Source organism: Harpegnathos saltator, unplaced genomic scaffold (assembly GCF_003227715.2).
Source record: "Harpegnathos saltator strain DR-91 unplaced genomic scaffold, Hsal_v8.6 scaffold18, whole genome shotgun sequence".
Classification (NCBI taxonomy): Eukaryota; Metazoa; Arthropoda; class Insecta; order Hymenoptera; family Formicidae; genus Harpegnathos; species Harpegnathos saltator.
The window spans coordinates 1184217-1207884 of NW_020229961.1; the positions used below are offsets into that span (position 1 = coordinate 1184217).

At 54.0% G+C, this 23668-nt stretch overlaps 1 protein-coding gene across 4 annotated transcripts in view; it reads right to left on the reverse strand.

Annotated features, from left to right (window-relative positions):
* The window catches only part of LOC105181232 (dystroglycan), a 69569-nt gene that overhangs the window by 31958 nt on the left and 13943 nt on the right, over positions 1-23668 (reverse strand). For 2 of the 4 annotated variants that reach the window (XM_011137859.3, XM_011137857.3), the window contains exon 1: positions 7766-8008. The exons of 1 other annotated variant lie outside the window; for it this stretch is intronic. The gene's annotated coding sequence lies outside the window, so the exon portion shown is untranslated. Of the gene's footprint in view, positions 1-7440; positions 7694-7765; positions 8009-23668 lie in introns of those variants that run through there. One more of the 4 variants, XM_019840505.2, reaches the window with a different exon arrangement.

The window sequence follows — 23668 nt, forward strand, 5'->3', positions numbered from 1 at the left end:
CTCTTGTTGTATACCTTCTAGTTACATCACGTCCGATAACAAGCCGCCGTCTTCTGCCAGTGTCCTCGTTTGCGAAGAACTTGGCTACACGACACCGCCGGCCCGGACGGTCCGCCGATTTTAATTTACGAAGCTCCCTGAAAATCGCGATGCTCTTCCACGACTACGAGAGCGGGGGCGGCGCCAGCGGAGGGAAGAAAGTTGTACGTTATATCCGCCGGCATTTTAACTCCCGCGATTTTAACGAGACTCCCGCGCCGCTGCTGCACAACGCTGCGACTGCCAACGGCCTCAGGACCGACACGGCGAGGAAACGTAACGAGATACGCGATTAAGCTCGGCGACTGGGAATGTCGAACGAGCGGAATACGGCGGAGCAAGCTCGATAGCCGAGCGAAGATATACGCGCGCGCGCGCGCGCGCGCGTTACTCTCTTCCCTCACGAAGGCGCATCACGGGATGGCCGGCGGCCTCGGAGCAGAAAAACAAGGTCGGCTTTGTACGAGCGGAAGTCGGAACGAGGGTAAGTGGCGCGACTTCCTTCGAGCGCGCGACCCTCGTCGCGATCTTCAGATACTGCGACGCGAAATGACACGGCGAGGCCGCAACGAGCCACTGCACTTCTTTGTATTCGTTAATTTCGCTCGTTTTCTCCGGCCCGCCGCGCCGCTTACGACGAGACACTTTATCCGTTTATTCGTGTCCCGAGATATATCACGATGTATACTTCCCCCGGACTAATACTTGGGCCGCTTCAAGTCAGCCCCTTCGGGCGACTATTCAAACGTTTATCTCACGTAATATCGCGTAAGCCCATCCGTGTTTTACGCGCACCGTATCTCCTTTGTGCGAGAGTTCCTCAGCACGATAAATATATGTTACAGTAATGAGACTATACGTGGTAAGAGAGAGAGAGAGAGAGAGAGAGAGGCGCTTACTCTCCTCGAGCACGACGGAGGCGCGCGGGGCGCGCGGAAAAATTCAAAGTGCAAACGACGAAACGTTACATATTTATCGCGAAATGTACCGGCCGAAACCTAACCGTGCACGATGGTGCTCGTACGCGAGGATAATTGGAAATTCCAGCCAGTATTTTAATAAGGTAATAAATTAACTCAACCTCCTCGTAGCCGTGCTTTGTTTCTACACGTGAGCGATAATGAAGCGATATCCATTTAATAAATTATAATCCATGCTTTATCATATAGATACCGGTATTATAATGTATATTATTCCCATGATAAATGCGAATTTCAGCCGGGTGCACGCTCGGTAATTACCGTCGCGATCAGGCTGCAACGTGATTTCTTAATGCGAAATTCGATGTATCTTTATGCGGCGGCACGCGATAAAAACTCCGACGCAGTCGGAGCACGGCCGATCGAAATAGCCCAGGTCGGATTGCGCGATCGATATTGCTCATCGATATCGTCACTTGCGTTTCGCGGGAAGGACAGCTCGTCGTCGCCTCTTGCGGAGCGCGTTTCCTTCACGAGCGAAGCTGCGATTAGACGCCGCGCCGGCAGGAAAATCTCGTGTGCGCGCCACTTCTTTCGGCTTCTCGCAGCCACGACGAAACTGTTCTCGCGGGCGCGCGAGACAGCGCTGATCGATACTCGAGGCAGTGGTTTCCGTCGAACACGGGAAGCGATACCCTGCCTGCCTGCGAGGCAATCGCGATGGAAATCGCCGGCGGAATTTAACGGCGCGCCTCGGCCCGCAAACAGGCCGCGCTTCTTCTCTGGAACAAGTTCGACGGACTTGCGCTTTCCTACGCGCACGCGGGCCAATTTCCACATTCCGCCGGCGCACAACGATCGCTTTTGCGCCGCGCGTCCGCCGCGGCACAGGGCGCTCCATTGTGATTCTCAACGGAGCGATTCGGGGCCTTTAATTTCCGACGACTCTCGCGCGCCCGCGTCTCTGTTTTTCCGTGGCGTCGCGGCCGCCTTTGCTCGTCGGAAATCCGCTTTTTTCTCGCAAAGTCGTTTCGCCCGACAGCACGACGAATATCCGCGGCGGCGGCGGTCGTCGACAGAGCGAACACGTTCTATTTTCCATTTAAATCCGTAAATGGGACACGCTCGAGCGCCGGGTTAATTAATCGTGACCAGGATGCGGGCGTTGCATCGTGTGAAAAATATGCTCTCCCTCCGTTTCGTCGTGTCCGGTCGCCAAGTTTTCCCGGGCAGCGTGGAAAAAAAGCAATAGCACGTGTGTCGCGGTGTGTGCGTGTTTTGCTGGCGGGGGTGGGGGGTGGGTGGGTAAAGAATCCGCAGCGATTCACCGCAGCCGTCCGCGCGGAGAGATATCGGCGATAAGTATCGCGCAGTCGCGCCGAGGATTGCGCGCGGACGGAATTATATTCGTTGTTTGTACTCGCGAGCAGCGTTCATCTCGCACCGCCACTACCGCGCCATCACCGTCGCTCTATTAAATGCGACAGCAATAATTTCGATTATTGCGTACGCGAGAAACGAGGAAGCGCGCGCGCGCGCGCGCGCGGCCGTGCGAATATCGGCCGAATAGCGCGTAGCGGTAGATTCCTCGATAAAATACCGTGCGAATACCGCGCGCAGCAGCGCTATGCGCGAATCTCGCGTAATGAAAAGAAAAAGATAAAGAAAGAGAAAGACGCGTCGGTCACCTTAGACACCGTGGTAAAGTAATTTGAAGGAGCTCCCGAGATGTCTCTCTCGGCGCGGCTCCCGCGAATCCCGGAGAGTGCGCGATAAATTAGAGAAACGATAAATTCCCGGGCGTGAGTCGCTTCGTAAAAAACGTTAAGGAGACACTAACATTTTCAGGGGACACTGTTACGGTAAATGCCGTTGAAATGCCATTAGCCTCCTCTCGCCTTCATGAACCCTCTCCCGCCCCCTCCTCCTCCTCCTCCTCCTCACCGCGCCCTGCCCGGTCGTCGAAAGTTGCAGTTTCCGCGGAAAGAGGGGAAGGGGATACACCGCGATGGTACCGCGTGCACGAAAGTTCTCTGAGCGAGGCCACAATTTCTCGCGGGATGAAGCGGCGCGGCCGCTTTTAAGAAGTTATCTCTCCTTCGTGTGCGACGTATTTCGTAACGCGCGTGCGTTACGCAACGCATCGCCCGCCGGCCGGCGCGAAATATGCAGCCTGCATGCATCGCGGAATATCTATAAATTCGCGTCCCGTTTCGCTTTCGCGAAGAATCCGGCTCCTGCAAGTTCGACGCTCTCTCTCTCTCTCTCTCTCTCTCTCTCTCTCTCTCTCTCTATGTCGACAGTGCACGTCGCAAAGAGTCTCGGCTCGAGTCAAGCTTCGTTTCTCAAAAGTTGTTTCCGCTTTTTCGCTGAAACGACGTTTGTTAAATAGGCGAGAGTATAATCCGACGGACATGATTCAGTGTCCGATTCATCACGCCCCGCACGATTATCCCTCGCGGACATGCTTCGGAGGAGGTGTTTGCGTCGGGGATCAAACTCCCAAGCTGACATGTGTATACTTAATGCCGTGCGACAGAAGAAGCGACGCGTACGAAAGCGCGCGCAATGCCGACGTGGCCAGGGAGGGCTTCGGGCGAGGTCAGTAGTATGCCTCTAATGAGTCTTAATGAACGAGCGTGAGAGCTGGCTGCACGTCGATGGCTTTTCATTAATGTTAATTGTGCGGCAGATAAGAGCGTTACCGAGAGGGGGCCGCGCAGCTCGAGCCGAACGGTGGGGGAGCTTTTTCCGCGGACGGGAAAAATCATTCCGGCTAAGTCGAAATTAACGAGGCAAGCTCGAGAAAGCAAACGGACTGATTAATCCCCGACACGTTGAGCGGTTAAGTTTCCGTGAGTACTCCGCTTCCTCCGCGGGAAGCTGTTTCTCTCGAGCAAACCTGACGATTCCGCGACGAGAGATTTCCCCGGCCGGTGCCCCGACAAATCGAGGAGCGCCGGAGAGCCCGGAGGGTAAAAAAAGCCGGGGCAGAGCGGGCGGTGGGTGCTTTTATCGTGCTGAGAATGGAAATACTGAAAGCCGATAAGGGAAATGCGCGTAATGAATGAAAACGATCGCGCTCCAAACAAAAGATGCACAGTGATGTTTTATCTTATCGGGGAAGTGAGCGAGCGAGAGCGGAGAATAAGCAGATTAAGGATCACACGCGTTTATAGCTCGAGGACGAGTCATGGTCGAGAGAAAAGGCGGCCGAGAGGGGAGAGCTCTCGTCGTGCTAATGAGTCGATCGATGCGCGTAAAGAAGCTACATCGATATAACGTTCTGACCGCGGGCTTTTAGAAGCCGAGCAGTAATCACGCGGTACAGTTTTGGCTCGTGCGGTCGTTACCACGCACGACTACGCACGCGTGAATCTCGTGCTCGACGGGTCGATCGGCAATTCCTACTAGCGAGATCCCGCTAAGCTCTGGATATTGCGCCAATAATTCTCTCGTTTCGACCGGTACAATGCACGCTGCAATGATCCATAATAATTTCCGAAATGTCAAGCGACCGTCCGATCGCAGCGCGCGCGAGATAAGCGAACTCCCAATCCGCGCCCCGCGACTCCTTTTCTTTCGTCTGTTTTACTTCCTCCCCCCCTTTCCCGTCCTTCTCTGCCCGACAAAGTTTGGACTGACGGGAATTCCGCGTATTTTTCATCCGACGATCGAGGGGGGCCGTCGTCCGATCGGGAAATTGACGAATAATGGATTTGCCGCGGAGGCGCGCCCCCGCCCTCTTATGTCACGTTGCAAAGTATACGGACTTGGCGTCGTCGCTGTTGGGGCGGACATGAGAAAAGTTTGACAGCCGACTGAGAGAACGTTGAGACAGAGAGACAGAGACAGAGAGAGACAGAGACAGAGACAGAGACAGAGACAGAGAGAGAGAGAGAGAGAGAGAGAGACAGAGAGAGAGAGAGAGAGAGAGACCGGGAGAGACGGGCTTTTTTCTTCAGCCAAACAAAGAGTTCGATTTTACTCGGCCAGCCCGAAAAAGGAATAATAAAAGGATACACACACGCATACACATTGCATCGGCTACTCGGCGCGGCGTCCGGTCGAATATCTACGCGTCCGCCGCTTTACCATCTTTCTCCCCTCGACTCCATTTCGCTCCCCTCGCCGCGAAATTCCTAATTCCGAGCGTTCGTGCGAGCGAGCAATTTCCACGGCGAAAAAAATATGGCAACTGTACGGGAAGAGCCGGCCGTTTGAGAAAAAACAGAAAGAGAGAGAGAGAGAGAGAGAGAGAGAGAGAGAGAGAGAGAGAGAGAGAGAGAGAGAGAGAGAGAGAGAGAGAGAGAGAGAGAGAGAGAGAGAGAGAGAGAGCGGGCGGATCCATGCGACATCGAAATAATCAGCGGCGATCCGCTCGGCGCGAGAAGCGAGAAGCGGCGAAATTGCGGCGGTGGTAAAGTTGTCGCGAGATTCGCTGAAAATTTCAAGGTGGTTCTCGCGCACCGGCAGATGCGCCTTCGCTTTGGTGCATCGCCGGCGATCGGGAGCCTGCGTGCATGCGGCGTCACCGTCGTAACTCGGTCCGGTTTATCCCGCGAGGATTCCACGCGGAGTCGCCGGTCAAACGAGAATGCACTCCCCCGGGCTTGGGCGACACAATTTCTCGGCGCGATTAAAAATTTATGCGTTCGCCCGGCTGCAGTCGCGCGGCCACGGCGGCGGCGGCGGCGGCGGCGGCTGACGCGGAAAGCGATCCGTCTTTGTATGCGACGGCGCACCACTTATGGTAATATTTCGTGCATCGCGCGGCATGCATAATGCAGTCAGAATTCGAAATTTATGCCGCGGGCGCGCGAGGAAACGGTCGTAATGTAAGACGGGAGGCGGTCGACAGCGTGTCGCCCGTCCCAGCGGAAGGGAACGTCTCTGCAGCTATGCGTCATCGATGAAGCATAAACGCAAGACTGGTCCCCGCGAAGTTCGAAAGTGCTCCTCCAATGAGAATAACGCGTCGCGCATTCGGCGAAGATACGAGAGACTCGTGCGTTTTTACTTCGATAGTAAAGTGTCGTGTCGTTGACGGCGACCGTCGCTTCCAGAGACACGGAGCTCTTATTCGCGGCCCGTGTCGACCGCCGGAGTCAAACCGATCGGCGAGAGAGCGAGCGACTACTTCGGCATTTCTGGCGGCTCGATATCGATCCGCGAGTGCTCGTCGTCGAAAATTCAAGCGCGAGTTACGGAAATAGAAGGCAACATGCGGAAATAGAAGTATGACGTCGAATATAAATTATCATATACGACTCAGATACGACAGACAAATCAACTGAATGGCTTTTAAATAGTCATTAAGAGCAGCGGAATTGTTTTCATATAATGGCTCACAAATGATCCTCCTCTTTGTCGCACTCGTCGCGTGATGCGCGACGAGCTGGCAACCTGCGAGCTGGAACAAGCAATCATGGCTCTTGCAATTTTCCGTCGTTTCGGCCGAAAAAACGCATTCGCGAGCGAGTCGCGAGAGGGGGCGAGCGGAAGCTCGGGGCGAGGTTCAAATTAAATCAGCCGGGTCGAATTAATCCGTTGAAAAAGAAGCTCGTTAACGCCGGCGTCAAGTAGCAGCGGCCTTTCCTCCTCGCGCTTTTAATTTCCCTCCGAGGGAAAAAGTCGCGAGGAGGTGGTTAAACTTATGCGTAACTTCCAAGCGTGACGACAAGTCGTAGCAAGAAGTTCTCCAGAGTGCTCTGCATTATATCCGAATCCCTTTCTTCTCGGGCGCCGAGATTCGCCCCGACGACCTAACTCCGACGACTCACCGACGACCTAGCTCTCACTTTCTTCTTCCCTCTGTTCGGCGAAATCCCCCACGCGTTCGATCGCGCGAGATTCACCGTCGCCGACGAAATTAGCCTGGCAAAACGCGGGGAACATCTGCCGAAAGCGAGCCGCGTCAGGAGCGATTTACGGTACATTTCCGTCTGCCACATTCCCGTTCTGTCTATTCTCGGACAAAATACAGCACTCACCAAAGTTATCACAACCGCGACGACGTGCGATTGCGAGAGAGAGAAGCGAATAACACACGACGAGTTCGAGAGCGAGGTTATCGCAGCGATCCAAATTTGTCGAGAGAAAGAGGGACACACACACACACACACATACAGAGAGAGAGAGAGAGAGAGAGAGAGAGAGAGAGAGAGAGAAATCGGTTCTGCTCTCGACTGATGTGGCTGTGTAAGGAAAATCGATCAAGGAAGAAAAGGATAGAAGCCAGTGTACCGGGGAGATATCGCTCTGTGTTTGTTTACGTTCGCTCCAGTCGCAAGTACAAAGTCATTAGTATGAAAATCGTGTTCTCAATGGCTTTCAATACACACCTGCGTTAGCGCAAGACGACGTTTCTCTCTCTCTCTCTCTCTCTGTCTCTCTCTTTGAGACACCTCGTTGTGTCCAATGCAACTCAGATTCGCAGATTCTGTGCGAGCGAACCGCGCTAACAACGTTCTTTACTGACCTGACTAGAGAGCAATTTTCGTCGGCCCGGATGCTATTTGTCACGGCTGTCGAAACGGCACGCGTAAATTCCGGAGCACGTCGGCGGAACGAAAGTAAGAGCGCAGCGTGTAACGTGTGTCGTCCGTAAAAGGGCGCAACGCGACACGCGCCGCGACACGACGCGACGTGGACTCCGGGCGGGTTCTTCTCGTGGAATCTGGTTCGAGCGGAGTGTCGAGTCCGCGAGCCACGGCGGTCACCTAACCTTAACGTGCGCGCGCGCGCCTCCGCTCTCCTCGCCGTCACGCTCGCTGCTGTAACTCGTCAGGTGTATCACACCTTACCTTGGTATCGGTGCGCAGAGCTTCTGCGACGGCGAGCCGACGAACAAAGCGATCACACGGGACTCCCACGATCTCGTCGTCGGAGAAAAAAATCCCTCTCAGTGCTGCTCTCCCGGCGCTGCTCCGCTCTTCCGAATCTTGCGTATCCTCGCGAAAGCGCACCGGCGAGATCGAGAGCCGAGCGCGACAAGGAGCGGACGTTGAGACGGCGAGAGAAAGAGAGAGACAGAGAGAGAGAGAGAGAGAGAGAGAGAGAGAGAGAAACGATGACGACGCTCCTCCGGAGCAACACGACGACGCGCCGGCACAAGTCGGCGTCGCACAGAAAAATATATATACGACCGCGCACCACCAACGACCACGGCTACGACGATGACGACGAAGGGATGACGACGGAACCGCGATAAACAACGCAACGACACCGCGACAGACCGCGTAGCCGCTGGGCGCGTACTGTGCCGAACGAACCGACGATGGCAGTATGGCGCCCGGCGGCTTTCCTGCCCGTCCGCTCGCTCCCCTATCCGTCCCCTTCTCTTCCACCTAGATATTTCCCTCTCCCTCTTCCTTGTTCCCCCACTCCGACGCGGCATGGCTGTCTCTATTCAGCCGGTGGCTTGCCGCTGTGCGGGCGAGGGTGAGGGCGAGAGCGATTCTCTCTCTCTCTCTCTCTCTCTCTCTCTCTCTCTCTCTCTCTCTCTCTCTCTCTCTCTCTCTCTCTCTCTCTCTCTCGCTCGCACCAATTACCAGTTGCCGACGCATAGCGCCGTCTCTTTTCATTATTTCCCGTCCTTCCAGCCCCGTCCCGCCGTCCTTCTTTCTCGTTAGCTGTTTGAAGTTGTTCACCGCTTCTCCCCTATCCCTTTTCTCTCTCACACCGATCTGATCTTAGGCGTCGTTAAAACGCCCGTCTCCATCTCTTTGTCTCTCCCTCTTTCCCCTTCTCTCTCTCTCTCCCTCTTTCCCCTCTCTTCCCCTTCTCTCTCTCTCCCTCTCTCTTTCTCTCTCTCTCTCTCTCTCTCTATTTCTCTCCTGAGGGAGCATAGGTTCCACGACCACCAATTCACATAGGGTCATAGGTCTTTCTCCGTTGTACCCATCGGGTGCTTCGATCCAGCGGTCTCTCTCAAACCCCGACGAACTTTGCGTTCTCTCCTACCAGGTTTGCCGTCGATGCATCCTTCTTCATTCGAGCGCGCGGTCTCATGCTCTCCTGGGAGAGGATCCGTCTCTTTCTCAACGCTGCACGCACGGATGCTATCGATGACGATGCATCTTTCTCTCCCTTTTACCTTTCTCTCTTTCACTCTCTCTCTCTCTCTCTCTCTCTCTCTCTCTCTCTCTCTCACTCTCTCTCTCTCTCTCTCTCTCTCTTCACCTCGTCCGTTCGTTCGTGATTCAGCCGACACACTAGCCCTTCCACCGCGGTCCGTCTCGATTGCGATAGTAGGAGAAAACCCTCCTCCGCCGACCGTGTGTGTGTGCATCCCAACGACACGGCCCCGACGGACGATTCTTTCCGTTGGCGCCGTCGCTGATGGACCAATTGGCGCTGCCCGCGCACGCGGTCGGAGCACTGTCCCCTGCGAGATCGCGCGACCAGACACGCTCGCTCGCTCTCTGTCGCTTTGCCCCGGACCGCGCGCGCCGGCGACGTGGGCGAAATTAATATTAGATCGATTGTCGTTAATAACATCTCCGGCGCTCTGTCGCGGCTATTTATCGCCGGCAGAGTGCAACAACCACTGTCATCGGCGGAGCAATGCGTCGCCGGATTTTGCCGGCGCGTAAATCTCCTCCGGCCCCCCCTCCTCACCCGCCGGCCTTTTTTGCCGGCAGTTTGCGAGTATGAGCCAACAAATTAATCAATCGATGGGTATAAATTTGCACGCGAGCACGGGCTCGACGCCTCGGTCAAAATACAAAGCTGCCGCGAGTTGTTTGCCCCTCCGGAGAATGTATTCCCGAAATGAGTCGTCACAGTTTCCGTAACGGCCGAATCAACGATATTTAATGAACGAGCCGGTCGATCGGATGCCGGGCTAGTTCGAAAAATGAATCGCGCGTCGCAGCGACGCGCCGATGTTTCCCGGCTCCATCCGGCCGGGGTCACACAAGTGTGTGATTACTTAACGCGTCTGACGCAATTAATGTCGCGACGCTGTTCGAGGCGATGAAACAGACGGATTGTCTGAACGATCATCGATCAGAGTCCGTTATTGCCGACATGGGGGAGCGAGCTCGGGCCTGAGCACAATAGCGCTCGCACGATCGTGAGAATGATAAAGATCTCTCTTACGAGGGACGTAACACATTGTAAAATAACATTCCACGGGGTGGGCTTAACGGACGATCACGGGGCGCATGCCCCGATAAATTCTCGATAAAACGAATAGAATTAACGAGGAGGCGGTTACGCGAGAATTGTGTAGCGCCGCTAAGAGACCGCTAACAATCCAGCGGCCAACCTTTCTCCCTTTGTCTCTCACGCGAGCTGCCGCGCGCGCGCGCGCGCGATTTTACCGAAAGAACATCGCGCGATTGCTGAGTATCAGAGCGACGGCGCTATTTATCGTCGTCAGGCAGGCAACATCCGCTATCGCACACCGCGACAACGTTACCCTCTTCTTGACACAGCGCGGTTTTTATTTCTTCGTCCGCAAAACGAATGTCGCGCGTCCGCCGAGAGCGAGCGCGACGTAACGCCGCGCGAGGAAGAAAGTTCGCCCGGGAGAGACGTGACACCGAGAGATTAAAATTATCGATCCTAAATATATAAAAATGTGTCTCGTGAACTGCCGCCTCGCGTCAACCTGACCAAGACGCAGCTTTCAGACATACATATTCCTTCGCTGTCAACTTGTGCTCGTACAATCGGCGAGTTGGCGTATGGCGCATTATAAATTAAATTGCACGGTACAGCGCGATACAGCACGCGTTTCTGTCCGGATCACGCTGCCGCGGTTAAACTTCAACGAGTTCTTACATATATAATCAGTTTATGAACTTTTCTAATAAGATCTTCAAAACCGACTGCCCCGGCTTCCATTGTTCATCGAGCTTAACAGCTTTTCGCGCGGCACCGGAAATTATTGCTGTAAATTTTCAACAGCTGACCTCCCGCTGATAAAACGTGAGTTTCAGCGGTGAGAAGGACGCAGTACGAAAAACGCGATAAAAAAGAAAAGAAAAATATCCGACACAGCCGCGTCGAAACGACGTGGAAAACGATATTAACGTTTAAATTGAACGCGTCACACGGTTTCTTGCATTTTATATTCCTCGATATATATTTCGTCGTTCGTTCGTTCGTTCGTTCGTTCGTTCGTTCGTTCGTTCGAGAGAAAGAGAGAGATAAATGGGGACGGCAGTCTCGTCAAAGCGACGGTAAATCCGTCAAAATGGTAAATTCGATGAAACGCAAATGCCTGCGTGACTCTGGCCAAATGCTGCTCGCGTGGCCGAGGGCCAAAGCCGCCTTCGAAATAAACGCGAGCTCGGCTCGCTTTCTTTCACGTCAAGTACTAATCGTTCAGTCATTCCCAATACTCCATGTCACCGAACGTGCAGACGTTGCCGCACAACCGTACGTTTTGGCATTGCCGTGGCGATTGCGGCACGGCGAGCGAAACGTCGTAGCGCTCGCAAAAGCTCGTGCAACGACGACGCGCGCGAGCGCAATTAGTTTAACGCACTTTAAATGGCGAGGAGCATTAAGTGGAAATATAGCGGCGTTAGCGTATATTACGCGCCGCCGCTATTTTACGAAGAGCGTAAATATGGAGCCGAGATATATTCGCGGCGGTGGGGCGAATAAAGGAAATAAAGCCCGCGCGCGCAATGGCGGCGGGCAAAAATGTTGCGGCTCGCCCGACTTGGCGCAACTTCTCGAAACTTGAGTTAGATAAGTTTCTCGCTCTTAATGCGATGTTCGCACGCGGCATAAAGTTTGAATCGCGTGCCGAGAACGTCGATGACTTAACCATTAATGAGCGACGCGCGCAAAAACTCACTCGCTCGCTCGCTCGCTCGTTCGTTTGCCTCCGACTTTGAGGATTTCGAGCGATACGCCGCGGCCGCCGCTAACTCTCGCCAACTTATCAGCTGACGTAAGACGTTGACGAGGAGACGGCTCGTCTTAATGCGGACATTAGCTCTCGTTGCTGATCTCACCGTCAACTATTTATTATACACCCGCTTCGCCGAGTAACTTGATTATTAGTAGATTAAACGTCGATCACACCCCGATAGTCGATCGCGGCCCATCGCCGTGTGAGGCTGTTACTCCGGACCTTATCGATTTCCCGACGGGGCATGATATATCCTTAATAAAGTGGCTCGTAAAGTCACGCGTGTAATCTCACGCTCGATTTTCCTCGATATTTCTCACGGCGGCGCATTTTGCGGAAGTTGCGCCGGAATATTGATTCCGCCGGCGGAAAGGGAGAGAAAGAACACAGCAGAGTAGAGGGAGAAAGAGAGGAGGAGAGGGAAGGGAAGAGAGGAAGAGAGAGAGAGAGAGAGAGAGAGAGGGGGGGGGGGGAGAGAGAGAGAGAGAGAGAGAGAGAGAGAACCCAGCACATGAGAGAAGAATATATTTCGCCGAATATCCGCCCCGCGGAGAATCAAACGCTGCGTTGCGGTTTTGAAGAAGAAATAATCGCATGATCTCTCGCGACGATTACGGGCAGATTATTGAGAGCAAACGCGACGGCGAAAGTACACACATCGCGGGTCCGCGGGATTCATATCAACCGGAGACGTTGCGTTAAGCCAAAACGCGATACTACCGGCGAGAAGGGACGGGAGAAAGAGAGAGAAAGAGCTGCGGCCGAGATCGAACGGGCCGAGAGAGCGACATGAGAGACGACGCACCATGAGAACGTTGCGCCCATGTCTGGTATCCCTTTCATGTCCACGGGCGCAGACACACAGAGCGATCCCCAACCTTGACAGGTCTGCCCTCCTAATTACATGGAATCCGCACCGGCCGCTCCGTCCTTCACTCCCCTATTAGTCGCGCCCCTATTAGTCTCCGGGCGACGTGTCGCTCTTGTTTGCGTACGTACGTGCGTGAACCGCGCTGGAGACGTCGGTGCCTGGAGCAGATATTAGAAACGATCGCGCGTCGTGTAGCGGCCCGTCCAGATCGAGGCGAGGTCAAACGAGAAGGACACGCGCGCGCGGAGAATTGGGACTAATGTATTCAATCCGAGAAAATTGAAAATTCGCCGTGAGACCGGCGCGCGATTTTCTTGTCGCGACCGCAAGCGCGCATCTCGATCGCGGCTGACGAAATGGACAGCTACAGCTACAGCTCTTCCCCGTAGCGATAACCATAAATGCTCGTCGTTCACGACGACGACGACGACGACGACGACGACGACGACTACGACGACGCGCAGCCCGCTCCCGAGGGCTGCTTTTTACGCGGGATAGCACGGATGGCGCGCCGCCATCCGTGAAAATGATTTGCGGTCAACATCCCCGCGAGTGCACGCGCGCTGTAATGGGAATGCACAGAGAGGCGTTACATTAGTCATTAACGGCTTTTATCGGCGTCCGCTCGCGCGCGCGCGCGCGCCTCGACCCCTCCTCGCCCGCCGTCGTTCCCGGAGGGTTCTCTCTGTCGCGAAAAAAAGAAAGGAAAAATAGGAAAAAAAGGGGGAGAGAGGAAGAAACACCTCGGAGTGCACCGCGACGCGAAAGCTTCGGAAACAGGAGGGCGAAAAAAAAAAAAAGAAAAGCGGAATTCCAATCAATTCCCGAAACGGGAGATACGCGGGTCGCTGGAATTTTCGCGTCATGTCGGCTGTGTCGGTCGATCGGCCGGATCCGATGCATATGTGCATACATGCGTACGCAGACGCGCGTGCAATGTACCGCGCGCCAGGCAGACCGGCTATCGACGAGTCCGCGAGTCCTCGCGGAGTCGAATCCAGACGCTCGTTTCGCCGATACGCCGACGAGATCGCGCGTTTTGGCTCCGGCTCGCGCTCGCGCTCGCGGCGCCTCCGGGAGAAATCCGCGATAATACGTAGTTAAGTCAATGACTTAATTGTTAATTACGTTATGTGCGCGCACCGAGGGCGAGCGCCGCCCTAGGCGCAGCGCTGCGGTATCGGATTTGTCCCGCGGATTGCAATCGAGGTACTCGCGTGCGTCAATAGAGAGAGACGAGTACGCAAACGTCACGACAGCGGATAACGAGGTCGCGCGAACTCCGCAGATTTGGATCTCTCTCTCTCTCTCTCTCTCTCTCTCTCTCTCTCTCTCTCTCTCTCTCTCTTTTGTCGTAGCCATCGTGTGTGCATGTGTGTCGTACGATACAAGTGTTGACAAACGCGCGATTCATTTCTATCAACGGTCGATTCGAGCGAAAGTCTCGCGCGTTTCTTAAGTTGCGGAATAAAAGAAAAAAATAAAATAAAGAAGAAAAATAAAATAAAGTAGAAATAGAGAAATCCACGCCGAGAGACCATCGTCGCGCTCAGTTGTTGCCAGAACGATATTCACCTTCGTCTGTCTCGTTAACGCGCGGGAAACACGCTGTCCAATTTCGTTTGGTTTCCTGATAGTCCTTGATCGAATCCCGCCCACGGTAAACGACATTTCGATCTCGCTCATACGGAGGGGGGGGAGGTAGGGGGAGGGGGCGGGGGGAAACGTCGTTGCGGAGCTCGGCGAGAATGAGGGGAAAATTAAGGAAAACGCGCGACGGCGACGGGAGGAGAATAATAACGGAAAGGGCGATACGGTACGGTAATTCGGGTAATTCCGACTTTTCAACATTCGGCATTTTCACCCTGGAACCTTCGGTTCTGATTCATCCGCAGAATACGCTGCGAAAATCTCACACAATGCTAGGACATCCTGCGCATAGAATATCGCGAGCTTCTCCCGCAACAATGTAGCCCTCGCTGGTGGACATTTTTTGCGCGACCAGGCGCAACAATAATAATAACGTAACGGCGGGCTATTCTTATCCCCGGCTAGAAGCTTTTCTTCCCGACTCGAGGCGCGCTCGAGCCTCGGGAAAGACACAGAATACCGTGGTGGCAATTTCGATGCGCCGGAGGTAGGCGGGGAAGAGCTGGTCGCCGATCATCAGGAGGGCGAGACCGACTTGGCGCTAGGTCAGAGAAGGAAACGCAATATAACAAGAGAGAGTCTCGTTACGCGTTACGGGAGAAGGAGCACTCGTCTACGTTTGAGTGCCTCGTTCTCCGGATGGCATAGACGGGGAATACTCCGCGAAGGACGTTACGACGGCAGCGAGGAACAAAAGCACCTGCGAAAGTCATCAAACGCGACGGCGTAGATTTTAATGAAATATCGGCTCCGGAGATGAAACGCCGAGGGAATACCTAAACCCAAACACGCGAGCCGACCCCGTGACCGCTCCGTTGAACCTCGCGCACTCCGTTCTCATCTAACTGGGCGCAATACGCATTCACCATGTAAATCCGCGCAACGCGATCCTCGACACGTCGCGCGAAATTTCGGCTTTCGCATCTCGCAGTCGCGTTTCCCTCCGCCCGCGGCCCCTGCGGGAATTCTCAAACACATCGCCGAAAACATCGTTTAAGCAGCCCTAAATATTCAAATTACGCTGGAGAATCTCAGAATGCAACCCCTGCGGCGCGCCATCATCATTCGCTCTCCTTCTTTCCCTCCCCCCGAATCTTCAACACAACACAAAACCCTCGAAATGATATAATTTTCGTCACGTCTTGCGAGTCACAACGATACTCTCTCTCTCTCCCCCCCCTCTCTCTCTCTCTCTCTCTCTCTCGCTGAAGAACGTCTTTTCCTGGCATGACTACAAAGACCGACTCTATATATCTCGTGTTGCTATCTCTCTCTCTCTCTCTCTCTCTCTCTCTCTCTCTCGGCTAACGCGGCATCGCATCGCGAAGGCGAGTCAACCGAGGCGTTGTTCACGGGGGGAGGGGAGAAAGGCCCCTGTAAAGGGTGCTTACGCTGCCCGAAATTCGGAAACCAAACAATGGACGGATTCCTCAGCGAGTGCGTTCACGTAGGCAGGAGCGTGTGAGATCCGGAGCGTCTCGGATGACTAATCTTGGCTCGCGGCCAATGAGTACGTGCGAGTCGTCGGCTCACGTACACGCATCCCTTGGCGTACGCGAATATACGCAGCGAAGAAGCTGAAGTTTCGAGCGGAGGCGCGCGCGGCTTACGCGCTCTCTCTCTCTCTCTCTCTCTCTCTTCGAGTTATTTATATGCGGGATATGGTTGAACGCGCGCGTCGAGACGAGACGAGCCGCGCCGCGCCGCACCGAGAACACGACCTCAGTCGTGAACAACGGATTTAATTGCGTTCAAAATTCGATCCCACATGTCCGGCATATCGAGTACAAACGAGATAACGATAGGTAATCGATAGTAGTACGCTGCGGCTACGCCCCCCTCTCAGCGGACAATACCGAAGGGACGTTCGACGAAATTGATTTCGGGACGATCGCCGCGCGGCCGCAGATCCGTGTCGGATTTTTCGCCGGGTTTTCATGGGAAATATGTTCGACGAAAGATTCGTGGCTCTCGAGAGATAAATGGATCGTACGAGACGGAGTGTCGCGCCGCGCCGGCTCGGGCTAAATTCGGGGTAAATAGCGGTTTCGCGTGACGCAAGGATCGCCCGGACGCGGTTTATACATCTCGGATAACGCCGGTAACGTCTAAACAGTTCCTACTTATACCTCGGTGCACTTACTTGCCTCTAACGGTTAAGAATAGTTCAAAGTCGTCGGCGAACGATCGCTTCGACGGTGACCGCTCGAGTCGCTCATCCCCGACGAGGCGCGCGTGTCTCTCGCAGCTCGGGTTCCTTCGAAAACGTTGCCTAATCAGCGTTTGCAAAACGAGCGCGATGCCATTCAGACTCCGATGCGAAAGAAACGAGACTGATGTCGCGACGGTAAAGACGGCGAAACGCGGCCGATTCAAGAATGGATCAGAAGCGCCGCGCGAAATGGCAATTAACGAGCGTGCGATTAACCGGGTTAATGGACGAAGGCACGCGATACCACGACACTTCCAAGGAGACGGGTTGTTGACCGGCTGACTGACACCCGACTCCTCCATCTGGGGCACCTACGAAACCTCGCCGCACCGTCCCTCGTCAAAGTTGCACTCGCTCGCTCCCGAGCGCAACTTTGAGCGGCGGTCTTATTCCGTGCACCGTAAGGAGCATGGAATGAACATCGCCCGTCGACAGGACGACGATGTTCTCCCAAGAAAAAGAAATGCCGAAACTTTGGGAAGAAATCTGCGACGGGAAAAGCGAGATTTCGTCCCTGTTAGGGACTCTGTCTCTGTCTCTCTCTCTCTCTCTCTCTCTCTCTCTCTCTCTCTCTCTCTCTCTCTCTCTCTGCTTCTCTTTCTCATTTCCTCTCTCTTTCTCTAGCTCCGTTGCGGTCAAAGTTACCACTGTATTTATATTTCCTCGTTTGCGTGCAAGTCCGAGGGTTTTACTATTTGCAGTGACGACGCGATATAGCACACACACACACACACACACACACGTACATGCAGAGAGCCCGATAACGATTGTGGCAGCTGAAAGCTGGAAAACACACGTTTCGGGGAGCGTTTTAAAATAGCGCGGTGATGTCGCGACGATAAAAATTCACGCATAAACCCGGCGGTGGGCGCGCGATGGCGCTCGCCGTTGGGGCTCGACAATTTCGCCCGAAATTACCAGCGTCACTGATATCGGCTTAACGTCGTGAAATATAAACCTTAATTGCCCGATGCTCCGCGGGATTTATACACGCGACATTATCGCCGAGGGTGGGACCGTTGGCGGAGGCGTTTTACACGTGCTTGCGTGCGCGCGCGCGCGCGCGCGCGCGACGGGAGACGCGCTCCAAGTGCAAAGCGCACCGCAAATAGCCCGTAAAAAATAGAAACCCCATTTTCCACCTCTTTATGCATTTTACGCCGGATAAGATGGGAGAGCGCGAGACAGATTTATTTTTCCGGCCGGCGTCTTACGCAACGTACTTAACGATCGCCGCGCGTCTCCCACGCATGCAAAATTAGACCATTGTTAGGCGAGAGGTAAGTTACGGCGAAACTTATAAATTATGGGTGCATAGTAAACGATGAAAATGGAAGATAGCAAGAGCGCGCGCGCGCAAGAGAGTGAGAGAGAGAGAGAGAGAGAGAGAGAGAAAGAGGGACGATAACGAAAGCACCGTTGCTGCTAGCTCATGCACACGTTCAAATAGACGCATGCATCGTTATGAGCGAAGTTCTCTTCCCGGCCTCTGATGAAGTTCCTTGACCGAGTTGTGTTCCTAGCTGCGTTCGCCAGCCATTAAAGGAAAGCGGACGTGCTTTCCGCACGCATCGAGCACTTTCCATAGGACGGAAAAGGCGCGCCATATACAGGGCGTGACAAGAGCCCGAACAAAGTGGTTTAGGCAAACAAAAAAAAATGAGAGAGAGAGAGAGAGAGAGAGAGAGAGAGAGAAATAGATATTTGTGCGGCGCTGTTTCTCCCGCGGATTAAGAACGGAAGAGCAAAAGAACGCACGTACGTCCCACTCTCTTTCTCTCGGTGCTCGCTACTATGCGGCGCGGGTTAGCTGGCGGACGCGATTCGTTTATTAATTACAGTTATTACGCCGAAACAGGCGCGCCCCACGATTCCCCATACGCAATTAAGAGAGGCTGCACCTAGCCCTCGATCGCCCGCTCAGCGCGGCGCCAACGTCCGGAAAAAAGGAACGCAGAACCGGCGTTAAGGAACAATATACAGTGCGCACTATTGTTCTCGTAATGGTTGAGAGGGGGGGGGGGAAGGGGAGGATTCAGGATGTCAACGTCATTACGGATGCACGTATCCCGACGTGCAGCATTAACCCACTTTTGTTTAATCACAAAGGCAATCTGCGATCGGGCCCGGGTTCAACGTCTCGCTGCACATTCGGCGTCACTGCGCTTAATTGCACATTGCGCTTTTATTCCGCTCGACGACGCTCGACCCTGCCGATCTTCGGCGACCGATGTCGCGATCCGCAACATATCCGCGCATTTATCGGCGAGAGCGGAGCTCTCGAGCACGGATGAAAACAAGAAAGAGAAAAAAAAAGAGAAGAGAAGAGAAGAGAAGAGAAGAGGGAGAGAGTGAAGCGGAATAAAATAAGATAAAACAAAATAAAATAAAATAAAACGAAACGAAACTAGCAACTGCAAAATGGATTATTCCCCATTCCCCACCGCGGTGTTTTTCCGTCGCGCCGCTCATTGTCCGCGCGGGCGCGACGGAACGCGCGCGCGTGCGCGCGTACAAACCACAATTTCTTTGCGACATCGTATCCGCTCTGCCGGTCGAGCACTCGACATGCAAGGGGAATGCGAGGGACGCGCGTAACTTCAGGGACTGTCGAACTAACCGCGCTCACGCCACAATTTGCATGCTAACTCGCCGGCCTGGAGTTTGTCGCTGCTTCGGTCGGTCCTTCTCTTTCTCTCCCCTCTCCCTGCTCCTCTCTCTCTCTCTCTCTCTCTCTCTCTCTCTCTCTCTCTCTCTCTCTCTCGCTCTCTCCGTCTCTTTCTCTCGGGCGGCAACTACCAATTTCTATGCCGATTGTTTCCTTATACCAATTCCAGTCTCTGCTAAAACTCTCAACTCGTCGTTCAGTCCCTTCCGGTGATTCGATCCGGGCGCAACTATTTCTCTCTGCCTCTCTCCCGCTCTCCTGTCTCTCCGGGTCACGTGAGAGAATCATCCAACTCGAAACCTCACTCGAAACTCACTGGCAACGCTTTAGAGTCCTCGAAGGTTGCCTCCCTTTTCGCCTCGCTGCGAAAAGCGGCCACACGCTCGCCTTACGCTAACGAAGTTTGTCTCTCGCTTTGACTTTTCTCTCTCTCTCTCTCTCTCTCTCTCTCTCTCTCTCTCTCTCTTTCCTTTTTTCTTTCTTTCTCTCTTCCTCCCGCCCCGCCTTTTCGCCTTATCGTGCTCCCCCCTCGCCCATCTTGCCCCCTGCGAGCATCAATTCGCACACGTGTGAGAAACACATAGGACGAGACGAGTCACGTGAGTCACGCAGCCCTCCTCCCGTTTTCTCAAGTGCGTTTACGAAATCAATTGTGTGTGTCGGCGCATCCGGTGTTTAAGCTGGTCCTACGGCCTTACATATACCGATGCTTCACCTCCGCGTCCTTATTACCCACGTCCACGTGTTATCCTTCAATAATCAGCCATGTCCACGTCTACGAGGACAACGAGAGTTCAGAAGCCGGCGATTGGACACGGCGAATCTACCGAACCGACGGAATCGAGTGCGATCGATCTCGCCTCTCGATGATTTCCGACAAGCGCGACCCTCCTTGTGAAAAACACCCCCTGCCCCTTTCTCGAATACGCGACGCGAGTCGAAGGGATTGCTTCGGGGATCGTGGCAATTATTGTAATTAACCGCGACGCCGAGTCGCGCGACATAAGCTACATAAATATTAGGTAGACAAAGAAAGAGAGAGAAGGTGAAAAAGGAGGGAGGAAGATAGAAGGGAGAAGAGAGAGAGAGAGAGAGAGAGAAGCGCATCGCGAAATCATCCCCGAGGTGCAGAGTAAGATAGCACCTGCGCACTCCGACTGCGACGGAACAAATATTTGATTGTCGCATTTGCATCGCGATGCGTATCTCCGCGAGGCATCGATACCGCGGCATAAGGAGCGGGGTCAACTGGGTCATGTTTTCCATTTTGATTTAAGCTATTTGCCCGAGAGCACACGAGGGAGACAATCGCGATATGTGCATAGACTCGCGTACGCTTCTTCTCTCTCTCTCTCTCTCTCTCTCTCTCTCTCCCTTTTTTCCCTGCGACCACAGGAGAGCGGAATTCCGGAACTCAGACGCGGCGCCCTAATAAAAACACGAGTGGGAGTTGGCCGATGTACGTGGTGTGTACTCTTCAAACAGACCGCCGGGGTCATTCTCACCGGCGCGGCGATGAGAACGCAGACATGTGTACGCGCGTGTGCGGGCGCATCGCGAATCGTGGTACAACCTCGCGATTGTCATGTCGGGATCATTGCGGAACGACTCGCAGCTGCCGTTATACTCGTGGCCGGAAATTCGAAAAGTATGCGCCACTCGCGCATTCGCACGCGCACGGGCGATATTAATAAAACATAATGTCCGTAGCGATCACGTATAGCGCGGCGGCAAGTTTGGAAAGTCTCTCGCGCGAACGGAATACGCCGAGTCAAGCGCGAATGAGAAGCGCGCGCGGTTCTCGCGATGCGAGCGGTGAGGTTCCGGTGAGGCTCCGCGAAAAAACATTCGGCCGCATGGAAAATGGATTCCCGAGTTTATTCGCGCGAGAATCAAGTCACGTTGGAGGGAAGAAAAGTGCGCGCCGGGCTTCGATTCTGGCTCGGCGAATGCGGAAGTTGCTGGAAGTACGACTACCGCGGCGACTGGCATCCGAAAATGGCAAGAGAAAAAGAGGGAAAAGCTCGGCTTCCGCCGAGCGCCGGGCAGGAGGAGGAGAGAAGCGTTCGGGAACAAGCCGAAGAGAGAGAGAGAGAGAGAGAGAGAGAGAGAGTTTCCGACTTGACTAGTGCGATTGACCCTGCCGCTGCTGCGAGCTGCGAAGCTACTAAAAATAGTCGAGACTTCGTGTGCTACTCGCGAAACCGACCGACCGACCGGCCAACGCGACGTTGAGGAGGAGGAGGAGGAGGAGGAGGAGGAGGAGGAGGCAAGAAACGAGGAGGAGAGTGGCCATTGCTGGTGATGCATCGCGCCTCGCTACACGCAAATGTTTTCTCCAAGATGCGATTACGCCCTAATGATCGTTAATGGAAAATGTCTGTAGATAAAAGCAATCTTCTTATCTAACGGAAGCTAGCCGCTGCTGCGCGATTCGGTGCGCAGCGGCCTTTCGCTGAACGCTCGCGGAACGCTCGCGGTGAAGTGTCGACGATGCTGCGCGTCGCGGCAATGCGATATCGCGCGGCGAATAAATCAGTTTTTCAGCAAAACGCTTTTAAGAAGCGTTCCGCGCTTAAAACGGCGTCTCTTCACGCTCTCGTTTCATTCACGCGACGAGCGTTTCTCGCTCGCGTCGCGGATGGCTGCGGGATTTTATCGATCCTCTGCGTACGTTCGCGTCGAGGACACACCGTGAACACGGTGACGAGTGACACGAGAGGAAAAACGCGATCGATCGAACGACGCTTTTCTCCTCACGTACGACGAATCGTGAGAATCTTGTTAACCGCGAGATAAAGGTAATTTCGCTGAATCGGCAAACTCGCTTCCGGTGGTCCCCCTGTGCCGGTCCTGCGGGATCCGACGTCATGCAACGTCGTATCGATTCGTTGCCTATTTTTAAGTGCTTAGCAACACGAACTGATTATATTCGTCGTAAAGCCCATCTTCCTCTCGTTGGTCTCCCGAACGATCGATGTCGTCATCGAAATTAGTCAGCCACGATAAGTGCGTAGCACCGCGATTAAATCCATCGAATGAGGAAGCTCCAACCGTTCGCGTCTTCTTCTTCTCTCTCTCTCTCTCTCTCTCTCTCTCTCTCTCTCTCTCTCTCTCTCTCTCTCTCTCTCTCTCTCTTTCTCTTTCTTTCTCTTTCGCTCTACTCCAGCTCGTTTGAAACGAGCTCTATTTGGAGAATTTTAACACGAGCTGATCCGCCACCAATGTGTCCGCCCTGTCGTGAATCGTACACGGTGAAAAATATCAGAAATATCCGATTGTTAATTTTGTTATCCGATCGAATATCCGATTGAATACACGGGATATTTGATCGGATAACGAAATTAACAATCGGATATTTCGGATATTTTTCTCAGTGTATTTATACGCGACGATTACCAACGCAACGGGCGGCCGCGCGACGCGCGCCGCACGTGCGGGATTTCGCCAAGAAAGCGGGAAATCGAGTTTCGAGCGCGAGGCTGAAAACTAACGCGGCAGCTCGTATAATTAGGAATATCTATCGTTTATCTCATTTGCTACAGTTGAGCGTGCACGTGACGTTTCATTACAAGTTCACCGCGCGCGTTGCTCTAAGCTCATTATAGTTAGTCCGCTAACGGGTGCTAACGAGAAATACGGATAAGCGTCAACTTAATACGCGCGATTAAACTCGCACGCTGCTTGTGAATAATGTACGTTTCGTCTTCGCGGAGTTCTCGACTGCGCGGAGAACTCGCGGGACAGCTCTGTGTGTGTATGTGTGTGTGTGTATGTGTGTGTGTGAGAGAGAGAGAGAGAGAGAATTCGCGACATCTTATTCTTCGGTAATAATCACGCCTATAAGTTGCGAAATCGCCTGTGCAATTTCCAGCAGATTCGAACGAGTTCAACGGTAGCGCAGTGTTCCGCCCAGAGCGGCACATATCAGCACCTCCCCCCCCCCCGCTGGGATTCAATGGAGAATCGAGTCGCGGCCTGCAAACGCACCGGGCCAAAACAATCAACGCATTATTGCAACTATTAAAGGCCTGTGCCTTGGCCGGCCGGCCGCTCGCTCGCTCGCTATCCGGCGATATTTGATTTGAGCTTTCGCGAACACGCGGAGGGAGCGCAACCGCGGCCCACGTGAACGTGGGCATTCACCCCGGCAGTCTCAGAATAACTGCATACCTATTTGTCCCGAGTAAGCAGACAGTGGTGCACAGGCGAAATTATTCCTCGAGGTAACTTTGCGAGACCGCAAGCACGAAGCTTCGATATCGCACCTCGTTTGAATATTCAGGAAATTACCTGGCCCGAGCTTAGGCGGACGAGCGGACGGGCGGGGGGGGGGGGGAGGACGCCGAGTTTCGCGAGCCGAGCTCGAAAATACCCCGTATGCGCGACGGTGGTGAAAAATCGGTAAGCGGGGGTGTTGCGCCGTGCGTTG